General features: G+C 56.9%; 1 protein-coding gene across 2 annotated transcripts in view; it reads left to right on the top strand.

The window, feature by feature from the left end:
* Window positions 1-667: 667 nt before the first annotated feature.
* DLGAP4 (DLG associated protein 4) overlaps window positions 668-10,445 on the top strand; it is a 176,712-nt gene continuing 166,934 nt past the window's right edge. For both annotated transcript variants that reach the window (XM_016148334.2, XM_036229445.1), the window contains exon 1: window positions 668-744. The gene's annotated coding sequence lies outside the window, so the exon portion shown is untranslated. The remainder of the gene's footprint in view (window positions 745-10,445) is intronic.

Raw genomic sequence — 10,445 nt, 5'->3', positions numbered from 1 at the left:
CTTTGCTGCCACAGGCAAGAAAGCACCTGGGAGAGGGTTCTGCAGGAAACAGGTCACCAGGAGGGGGCACACGTTCTCAGAGGCAGAAGCCCCAAATTCAAATCCCAGAGACCTCCTGACGTGCCCCGTGTAACCTGGGCCAGTTTTGTTCAGCCTCAGTTTCCTTCCTCCACCCGCCAGCCTTCCTCAGCAAAGGTTCCTACTGACTGGTTTGTAACCTGTGGTTCCAGGTTTCCGCGCTACCGCAGCCCGTGCTGTGTGACCTTGTACCAGTAGTTTACACTCTCTGGGCAGCCAACTGCGGATCTCTAAGCGCCCTTCCGGCTCAGGAACAAGTGTAGAAGCTACCGAGACCCATCCCCTTCCCCTCCCCCGGGTTGCGGGGGCATGGGTGGAGGTGGACACTGGAAACGGCACGCCCCTTACCCCACCCACCCCCAGCCCCAGGCTGGTGGCGGGATCCGCGCCTGGTTTTGGGCGCAGCCGCGCGGCCCCCTCCCCCGCGCACATCTCCCCGCCCTCCGCCCCCTCCCCGCGCTCTCGCTCTCGGGGAGCCGGGGCCGCGCGGCTCCTCCTCCCGCAGCCGCATCTGGGGCGCCGCGCCGGCCAGAGGAGAGGCATGGGGCGCCCGCGGGCTGGGGCTGGGGCCGGGGCCTAGGCGGGCGGACCTGCGAGTGGACCCGAGCGACAGCGGTGCAGCGCAGCGGCCGAGTGGGCCATAGGCGGCCAAGGCACCGGGCGCAGGTGAGGGCGCGGGGGTGGCGCGCAGTGGCCCCGTCCCCTTTTCCGGGGCTGGCACATCCCGTTCCTCTGCAAGACCCCCAAATCTGGGTCTCCTCCGGGCAGACTTTCTTAAATCGAGGGGCGGTGCTGGCACAGAAAAGCCCCCTCCCCCTGCCAGTTCCGTCTTCTGAGCCCCCAATCTGAGGGGACAGCTCTGCGGCTGGGAATCCCCCTTCCTGGGTGGGCTCCCCTAACCTAGGTCTCACTGGACCCTGAAACCAGAGGTGAGGGGATGGCGGTGCTGGGCCCCAGAACCCCCTGTCTAGGGCCAGATTCCCATTCCAGCTCTTATTCCTGCAGACTTCCCCATGTCAAGGGGCTGCCAAAGCTGGGCAACCCCTCCTTCTGTCCGCAGGGCAGCCAGAGGGTCAGGGCAGACCCCTCTACTGCCCACCAAGAAGGAGGGTTCTGCCAGCTAGCTGGGGCGTTCTTCCATCCAACCTAGCTGCCTCCATCCTGCCTCAGTAGCCCAGGAAGCCTGCCCGACTGGCTCCCCGCTTCCTGAGCTGTTTCCCCGGACCCGGCATCTGGGGAGGGGGCGAGGGCAACCCCACCCCCCAGTGCTGCATAGTGTTCCCTCCCTGTTCGCGTACCCAGGAGGGGCCGGGCTGACCCGGGCACCTGTGCTGGGGGGGCGCTCACATGGATACAGGAGGCCCCCACGTGCGGCGCCCCATGGTGAAGAGGGTTCACGTTCAGAGCCGGTGGCAGGTGGACCAGGTGGCCAGAGAGGCCAGCTGGGTCCAGATGTGCTATGTCTTCTGGGAGGGGGCATGTGCTATCTGGACATGTGATGGTCCCTGGCCTCTTTCAACAGAACCTACCTCCTCTGATCCCCCTCCATCCTTCCATTCCTCTCTCCTTTCATCCCTCTCCCTTCTCCCTGTCTTCCTCCTCACTGCCGGTATTGCAGAGGGTCCGCCAGAGACTGCCGGTGTTGTGGGGGGAAAATGGAAAGGGGGAAGGTGTTATAGGTTGGAAAATGCAAGTTGTGGGGTGAGGGCGAGGTGGTGAAAGGGCGCCCTGAGGATGGGAAGCCTCAAGCTTGGAGGGCAGCGCTAGTGGGGGAAGGGTTCTTGCACCCCCACCTGCCTGGAAGTGGAAATGACAGAGGGGGCGGGGGCTGCAGTCCCCAGCCCCAAGGGAGACCGAATTGGCCTGCCTCTTCCCCATTGCAGCACCCCTCCCAGCCCACTTCCAGGGAGTCCTGGCGCTCTCTGCCTCCGGGCCTTGCGGGAGGGGGCTGTGTTTCTGCCAGGTTGGAGGTGGTGGAGTGAGGTTGTACAATACCCATCTCAGAGAGTGGCTGTTGGAGGAGCCCAGTTTCTGTCCCACAGAGGGGACTGTGAGCTGCCTGGTCTCTGGGTGGCCTGAGGGGTCCTAGCTAGACTCTAGTGAGCAGCCAAGCTGGGTGGGGCCGTAGAGCTGGGTGGCCTATTGGTGGCTGGAGTGTTAGGAGCCACCGCCAGGCCCAGAGCTGCCTGTTGGCAGCCAGTTATCAGCAGACATCAAGTGTGTTCGCAGCAGCTCCTGGAGGCACTGGCTGTGTACATGCGGCGGGCCTGGGTGAGTGTGCCTGCACTATGGTAGGGGTACCTTAGGGCACTGGGGTTCTCCCTGAGTGAGAGACAGCAGCTCAACTTCAGATTTGCCTGTGTTTCACGCCTGTGGTACCCTCCCCTCATTCATCTGTCAGAGGCCAGGCTAGGCCTGCGCTGGGCGCTGAGGACATACATGTTGGCCTGATGTGGTCCCTCCCCACCCTGAAGGAGCCACTGTTTTGTGTAGGGAGGCAGTCTGTGCTAGACACTGGGGGCAGAACACAGGGCACAGACTGGAGAGAAAGTATGTAGTAGGTGGGCCTGGTAGCTGAGTTTCGTGGGACCCAAGGCAGCATCTGGCTGCTGCCAGCCTTGAGATGGAGCCATAGGTTTGAGGACTGTGCCCTGGGCAGTTGAGTTGGGGTTTTGAAGAGAGCTCATGCAGCACTTGGGAACTAAGGATAGATTGTGTACTTCGGAGCTTTTGGAAAACTCAGTGATCTTTTGGACATACCAGGGGGACCCACTGTCATCTTATAGATTCTTATGTGGTTTATGGGTCACTGGCTTTATAAATGCCAGCATTTCTGCATGACGGGAAGGCTCTGAGGAATTGTGCTGGGCACTCTATGTGACAGGAAGCAGGTGGTCTCTACCCTTTCATACATCTGTGATTGACCGATAGATTCATTCATTCAAAAACATTAAAAATAGCATTATCTGACTACAGTGCATTTTAACATTTCCACTTAAACATTTTAAATGTGAATTAATACAATTTTGAATGCAGATTTTTTTTTTAAAGTACAAAGGCACTTAGTAAATGCCTGCAGCTCCCAGGAGGAGCCCCATCTCTCTCCCCCAACTAGCCACTTCTTTCACCTCCTTCCCAGTCTTTGGCTCCAGTCTCCTGGTCTGCTTTCAGCTCCTGGAACAGGCCACATTCCCTCCAGCCGCAGGGTCTTTGTACCTGCTGATTCCTTTGCTTGAATGTCCCACATTTGCCTACTTAACCGCTACTCGTCATCCAGGTCTCAACTTAGGCATCACTTCTAGAAGAAAACCTTCCTTGATGTGCAAGCCAGGTTGTGTCCCTGTCACCACCTTCACAGCCCCGTGGGCCTCTGCCTTCATGACCCTTATCATTAGACACCTCTTGGTGTGGTCGATATGGGGAAGGGCAAGGTCACACCTGCCTTTTCATTATGTTCCCATGGTGCTAAGGACAGGTCTTGGCTCTTCCTGGGCTTTCTTTTGACCGAATAAATGGATGGGCATGGTCTGGGCCATTCGGAATTGAGGGCTGGGTGGTGAGGCATGGTGGGAGCCTGGGTTAGCCTCGTTGCCAATGAGACTACTCCTATGAGTCCCTGTCCTCCAGCCGGGTCTGCATACCCAGAGGCATTTGGCTGGGCTTTTCTGGAGCTGTAGGCCCATGGGCTCTAAAACCCTAGAGTGTCTGTGGAACTCCAGAGACTTTAGAAGAGGGTGAGGGGCTATACATTGGCAGGACCCTGCGTCTTCAGGGGTGTGTCTGCGCCTCTCTGGTCAGGCATTTATTTTCGCATCAGTTCATTTGCTCACATTATCACCCGTTTACTCATTTATCCCTTCATTTTTTCACTAGGTCACCCCCTGTTCACTCCTCTGTTTCTTAGTCTTCTTTGGGCCACCAGTCCTTCCAGAGGTCCACTCACTGCCCAGGGACAGAGTCAAAACCATGGGGCCCTGCTCTGTAAATTGCAGTCATCCTGTGAGGTCCCATCCAGTGGTGGAGGCTGGTGCTGTCCTAGTCCTGGGAAGGGACCACTAGTTCGGACCTGTGGGGAGCGCCCGGAGGACATGCATGAGCTCCAGAGTGGATATGGGAGAATTAGAGGGGTTTGAGTAGATGGAGAATGTCAGGAAGGGGACTGCTGGCTGAGGGAACGATATAAAGGCAGGGAAGCAGCCAAGCGCGGGGTGGTCTTGTGTCCGTATAGGAGGAGGTGGCCCTCCTGAGCAGGCCACGCGGAGGCAGGTCATGGAGGCAGGCAGGGTGCCATCATGATAGGTGTCCAGTCTGTGCCAGGAACCCTGTTGCCATGTATCCTTGGATGAGGTGTATCCCCTCTCTGGGTTCCCTGGATAAAGTAAAGATTGGTGATCTCACAGGGGCCTTCTACATTCACACATTCTGGAGTCTGTGGCCCTGACAGCCCAGGAAGGGAGTCCTCAAGGCCCCTGACTCTTCTGTGGGCATGTGAGGGGCTGTCACAGGGTGGGGCTTGGTTTGCTGTAGTGGTTTTGGAGGGCAGCATGTGTTAGTGCCATGGCAGAGGTCAACAGGGATCTGATGAGCCTCAGGTATTCCAACAGATGAGGCTGTTGATTCTGTTCAGGGGCCGGCTTGGTTGGGAGGGAATGCCTCTTTATGCAAACTCTCGCTGCACTCATTTTGGAAAAGGCTGTCACTGAGTAGAGGCTTCCTGTGTTGGAACAAAGACAAGCCCACCCTTCACTTTATAAGATTCTCAGGGAGAGCCCTTTAAGACTCATGTGACTAGACTTTGATGTGGCCTTTGGTAGGGGACGGGGCCCCTGTTGTGTTACACCCTTGCCATGGAGTCTCCCGGTGGTTCCCCAGGCCAGGACTGAGGCCCTTAGGGTGTATGCAGCACTCTACAGTTTGCAGAATATATCTCATCCCCATGTTTTCTAGCCATCCCCAGGGGTAGGAATGAAAAGATTTTCTCCATTTGACAGATGAGGAAACTGAGGTTCAGAGCAGTTGGGTAGCTGCCCAAGGTCACTCAGAGTCCTCTGCCATTGGACTGGGGGTTGTCAACGTGTAGGGCCCTCTTGCTCACTGATCACACTTCATTTCCTGAGCCACGGAGTGGGGCCCCGGATCCCTCTGTGCTGGGTTTTGCAACGCCGCCTCCTCCCCACCGAGCTGTCTGACGTGGCCTTTTCAAAAAGCCAAAATGAATGGAAGCAAATTTTGTTTGGAGAATTTTGCTACACCCTTCACCAGGGCTGGTTGCAAAACCAGGCTTGGGGATCCCTGTTGATGCTGATGATGACAACAACAACAATGGTATCCTTGGCTAACATCCATCATTCAACAAAACATCACTGATCGTCTCCCAGGAGCCAGCACAGTGCTGGGCCCTCCATTTAGTGAGCACCAGCTCTAAGCACCTAAAGTCCAGCCTCTCCTTTAGTCCTGTCATTGTTGTTATCCCGACTTTACAGATGAGGAAACTGGGGGCACAGAGAGCTGTAGTAAGTCGTTCGAGGCCCCACGGCTGGTGAGGTGGTAGGGTCAGGATGTGAATCCAAGTCCATTAGCGTTTAGAGTCTGGAGATTCGGAAGTTCCCCTTTGTTCAACGGAAGTGATGAGCGGGGATGGAGGTTGGGCTTCGGGCCCTTGGGGATTTAATCTAGCAGACCCGGATCCTGGCTTGCGGAATCTGGACACATGCTAGAGTCAGGGGTCAACCTGGTCTGGGAGAGTGACACCCAGGAGTGCCCCTGGATGTCAGTAGCTACTTATTGATGCCTCATCTCCTGGACCCCATAAGAAGCCCCAGCGGAACATCTGGATTTTAGTGAGGCAAAGCCCTGGCCTCTCCCAGCAACTTTACTCTTCACTCACACAGTTCTGGTAGGCAGCTCATCACTCAGGCTTCCTGGGGAGGACTGGAAGGCAACATGGATGCTGAAAAGTGACCATGACTGCAGAACAAAGAACAAAATGCTTGGTTCCTGGGACCATTTGATGAACACGCAGACTGCCCTCCCCCCCCCCGCCCCACCAGCAGCCCCGAAGGACTAGTCACAGGGGTGCAGACACCTGAGAAAGCAGCAAACATGGCAGTTGTCTTCCTCTCCTTAGAGTGAGAAGGCCCGCGCAGGTAATCCATCTCTGAGAGTTTGTTTCAAAAATGGCTAAGGTAACATTTGGTGTGTGAGGGGATCACCTTTAGAAAACACACGATGTGGGCAGATTCTGTCTTTGACAGTAGAAATGGGGCAGGCATCCTGGAGTATAAATGGAGCACAAGACTGTTTATTGAGCACCTGCTGGATACCTACCTGTGTGCCCACAACAGGGGCACAGAACCACACCCAACGTGGTGCTTGCGGTTGTGGGGGGCAGGTAGAAGGAGTGGGGGTGACTCTGTTCCCCCAGGTGCCGGGGCTGAGGAGTGAGAACTTGGTCTCTGGGTCCAGATATTTTTCTTTCTGCAGTGACAGATGAGCCTACGGTGACAGAGGTGGGTCCAGGAAGCTGTAGCTTTGCGGCTGCCAGGAGGTGAGGTTTGGAGTAAGAGTGGTGAGCTGGTTTGCTGCTGCGTCCCCTACTGAGCGCAAGCACCTCTCTGGGCCTCTATTTGATGGTGTGCTCAGGTTAGGTCTCTGGGGCTTTCACAATTCTGCCTTCTCTGACTCCAAGGGTGAGCAGAGTTGGGCTCCCCTCTGGAAGGGGTCAGGGACCCCCTTACTGTCCTCATCCTGACCCTCTGCCTGGCCTCCCTCTTCTCTCTGTCCCCCGGCCCCTGCCAGAGGGAGGGAGCCTTTCCTTCCGCCCACTGCAGGCTGACTGTGCGGTAACTGTGACGCAGCAAGCGAGGGCTCTAGAGCGCAGCTTGGAAACGGAGGATCGGGGTTTGCTAAAGACAGGGGAGAAAAGGTTCTTCCCACCACCCCCAGCTGCCTGCCTGCCTCCCTCCCCCATCCCCCCACCCCGGCTGCTGCCAAGCCCTGGCACCTTCTCAGCTCTGCCAGATCCTCTTGGGGGGTGGGAGACTGGGGGCTGGAGGCTCAGCCGAACAGCACCCAAGTTCAGGTCTCTGTGCCAGGGTGTTGCTGCTGTGTGACCCTGACAGGGTTGCCTGCCTTTTCTGAGCAGTGTGTACTGTGAGGGGTGGACTTTAGGATTCTGAGGCTGACTGAGCAGCTTTGTAGTGATGGCTCTGAGGGGGTCACCTGTGCCTCAGGAAAGGCTCCCAGCTGGATTCAGTTTGCTCTTTGGAGAGAGAAGGATGTAGTCCAAGACACTGGATTGGAGAGAGAACTAGCACCCTCTGCCACCTGTGTTCTCTGTGTGCACCCTGCAGCAGAGGGAGCAAGGGGGCATCCTCATCTTACATCTGAGGAAACTGAGGCTGTGCACTGGTGGGTGATACAGTGAAAATTGGAATCCAGGTCTGTGTGACTCAGGCATCCAGGTGGGAAAGCAGGCCCCAGGCAAGAGGCCAGCTGAGTGACTGGGAGCCTCCTTCACCCTCGCTGGGTCTCAGTTTCCCCATCTGTGCAGTAGATGTGGGATGGGGTTTGGGTTGCCCCAGCCTGTCTCCGGGCCCTCGCCTGGCACTGCTGAGAATTTTCGGAGCCTCCTCACCAATCTCCAGCTCCCGTCCTTGAAGCTGAGGTGCGAAAGCAGGCGAGGAGGTGTCAGCATCTCTCTGCCTCTCCTCCGGGGGACCTGCCACCTTTGGGTTGCGAGAGATTCCTGGAGGACTGGGCATGTGTGAGGCCTTCCAGGGACAACGTGGGCGGGACAGAGGCTGGTTGGCTCTGGGCAGCCTGTGGGTCTTGGCTAGCCACAAGGCCAGGCCCTCTGCCCGTCTATGCATCTGACCCTCGTGTATGCGGTTCACCATTAACTCCGGAAGAGTGCCGCCTAGACAGGGAGGCAGAGCCCCCCTTGGGCCCTTTCCCACCCCCATCCATGCACGTGTGTGTGTGTGTGTGTGTGTGTGAGAGTGACAGTGCCCCCACTGAGGCCAGGCGTTTTATATATTGTCAGATCCTCTCAACACTGAGAGGTAGATATTATCACAATTTGACCTTACCTCTCTAAGTATTCATTCAACAAACACATATTAGGTGTTTGCTGTGTGCCCAGGGCCGGTGCTGGGCACGTATTGGTGAACCCAGCTCCCAGTCCTTGGTCTGTGGGGCACACCATCCTCTTGGGAGTCTGGCAGTTAGGTTGTCACCTCGCAGATAAATGTAAACTTATGACAGGTGCTGCTGCTACTGAGTCCAGGAGACCTGACCAGCCTGGGGGCAGGGAGAGCCACCCTGGAGCTGAGACGTGAGAGTGAGAACGAGTTAAGTGGGTGGAACAGTGGGCAGAGAAAGAGGTCCTGTGGTGGGGGGAGGGGAGGGGCGTGGCCTGGAGAATTTGGGGGTCTGAGCCTGGAGGGAGAAGGAGCCGAATGCAAGGGGGAAGTGGGACCTACTGGGTCACGGGCTGGACCGCTGGTGTATGAGGACACTGAGGCTCAGGGAGATGAAGCAGCTTGCGTGGATGGGGCTGGAAACTTGGCCTGATGTGGATCTGACCCCTGAGGGGTGCCCGGGAGGTCTGCCCTGGCCGTAGCTACAGAACCCTTGGCCATCACTCAGCCCAACTGGGGACATCTGAACAACTTGCCTGAGGTCTTGCAGTGAGTGAGTATGGAGCTAGGGCGCCTCTTTCCCGTCTCTCAGCCTCCCCCTGCACAGGTATTTCCCACGGAAAGAAACTAGGGAGCCTCAGAAGGTTCTAGAACAGGGCAGACCCACGGCGATCTCCTGGTCGGCCACGCCCCAGGCCTTTCCAGCACTGGCATAGAGAGGTGGCCATCTGTCTGCCTGCTGAGCCAGCTGACCTCTGCTGACCCGCATGTCACTACCCTCTGCTGATGCTGGACAGGCCAGGGGCAAAGGCAGTGGGAAGCCTGGAGTGGGGCGGTGGTGGCAGGGGCACCCCATGCCAGCAGCCCTGTACCTCCCAGGAACCAGTTGCCAGGCTGGTTTTGATAAACAGCAGGCCATTCTTGGAGGCTGCTGGGGAGGCAGCTTTGGTCCGGGAGCCCTTGGATGGGTCTGGGAGTTTGGCTACAAAGCAAACGCTGGGCTCCTTCCCCACCCCAGCTCCCCTTCTCAAGTGTCTTTGGTTCCAGTTTTCATGACCTTTGGTCAAGATGACTGTTTCAGCCCTCAGACCCTGCCCACTTACCCTCCACACGTAGGCAACGTAATTTGATCCAGAAAACACACCCTGCCCCTCACTCCCTGTCATGGCCCAGAGCCTGGAGCGGTTGATGCGTCTTTGACCTGCCTCCATGCATTCCTGCCTCCTGCTTCTGCCCCTGTCATGCCCTCACCTGTAGCTCAACTTCAAAGGACTTGGGACTCTCAGAACACTCCATGCCCTCTGGCCTCAGCCTCTGTGTTTACCGTTCCCTCTTCTTGGAAAACCCTTCCTCAAAGTCCTCAGTAACTCCTGTATGTTATTTACCACGGAGCACAGTCCTCACCCTTCCGGGAGACCTGCCTTCTTGTCCCACATAGGGATCTCTCCCAGATTCCAGAAGCCTGCGGACCATGAGGTCCACTTAGTGTCTGCCGCCCCCACCAGGCAGAGGCCTCTGCAGGCTGATGCCTCTTTGCACCCACGGCAGTGCCCAGCCTTGAACCTGGCACATAGTGGGTGCACAGCTGGTGAGCGTCAGCCGAACCCAGTAGCCAGAGTACAGCCTGGGCCCTGCCAGCTCCTTTCCCATAGAGGGGCCAGGTCACATGTCAAGGGTCTCAGACAAGAGCCAGGACGATGTCCCATCGTGGCTCCTCACTCCTTCTCTCCCATAGCCCTGGGAAGGGCGCCATGACTGCATGAGCACATCTGGGGTGCCATGGGAGCGCCCAGAGGCTGAGCATGTGGGAAGTTGGCCTCATTTAGCTTGCAGACCCACCAGGGATGTGTTTTGCCAAACTAAGGAGAAGCCCAACTGTTTGAAAGAAATATTTTTGTTCTTCAAGCCCCTGAAATTGGGGGGGGGGGTCTATTTATTATTTCAGCCTAGTCCGCACAGACTAATACAAATATCTCCTATGTGTCAGATGTTATCCTAGGCACCTCACAAGGGCCATTGTGAGAATTTAACGAGAACCAGTATGTGAAAGCCCTTAACTTTGTGCTGACACACAGTAGGCTCTGTAGGTTAGGTGAGTTATTTCAGATCTGTTCTTACATCTGGAAACAGTCATAAGAAACAGCCATATAGGAGGGAGGACCTCTGGACAGATTGGGAGCCACTAGAGGAGGGAGCCCCTGCTCTCCCAGCCTGGGGGCATGGTAA

The sequence above is a fragment of the Rousettus aegyptiacus genome, unplaced genomic scaffold (assembly GCF_014176215.1).
Source record: "Rousettus aegyptiacus isolate mRouAeg1 unplaced genomic scaffold, mRouAeg1.p scaffold_m13_p_12, whole genome shotgun sequence".
Classification (NCBI taxonomy): Eukaryota; Metazoa; Chordata; class Mammalia; order Chiroptera; family Pteropodidae; genus Rousettus; species Rousettus aegyptiacus.
Note: the sequence above shows the minus strand (reverse complement) of the source record. Positions and strands in the feature narration are given on the sequence as shown.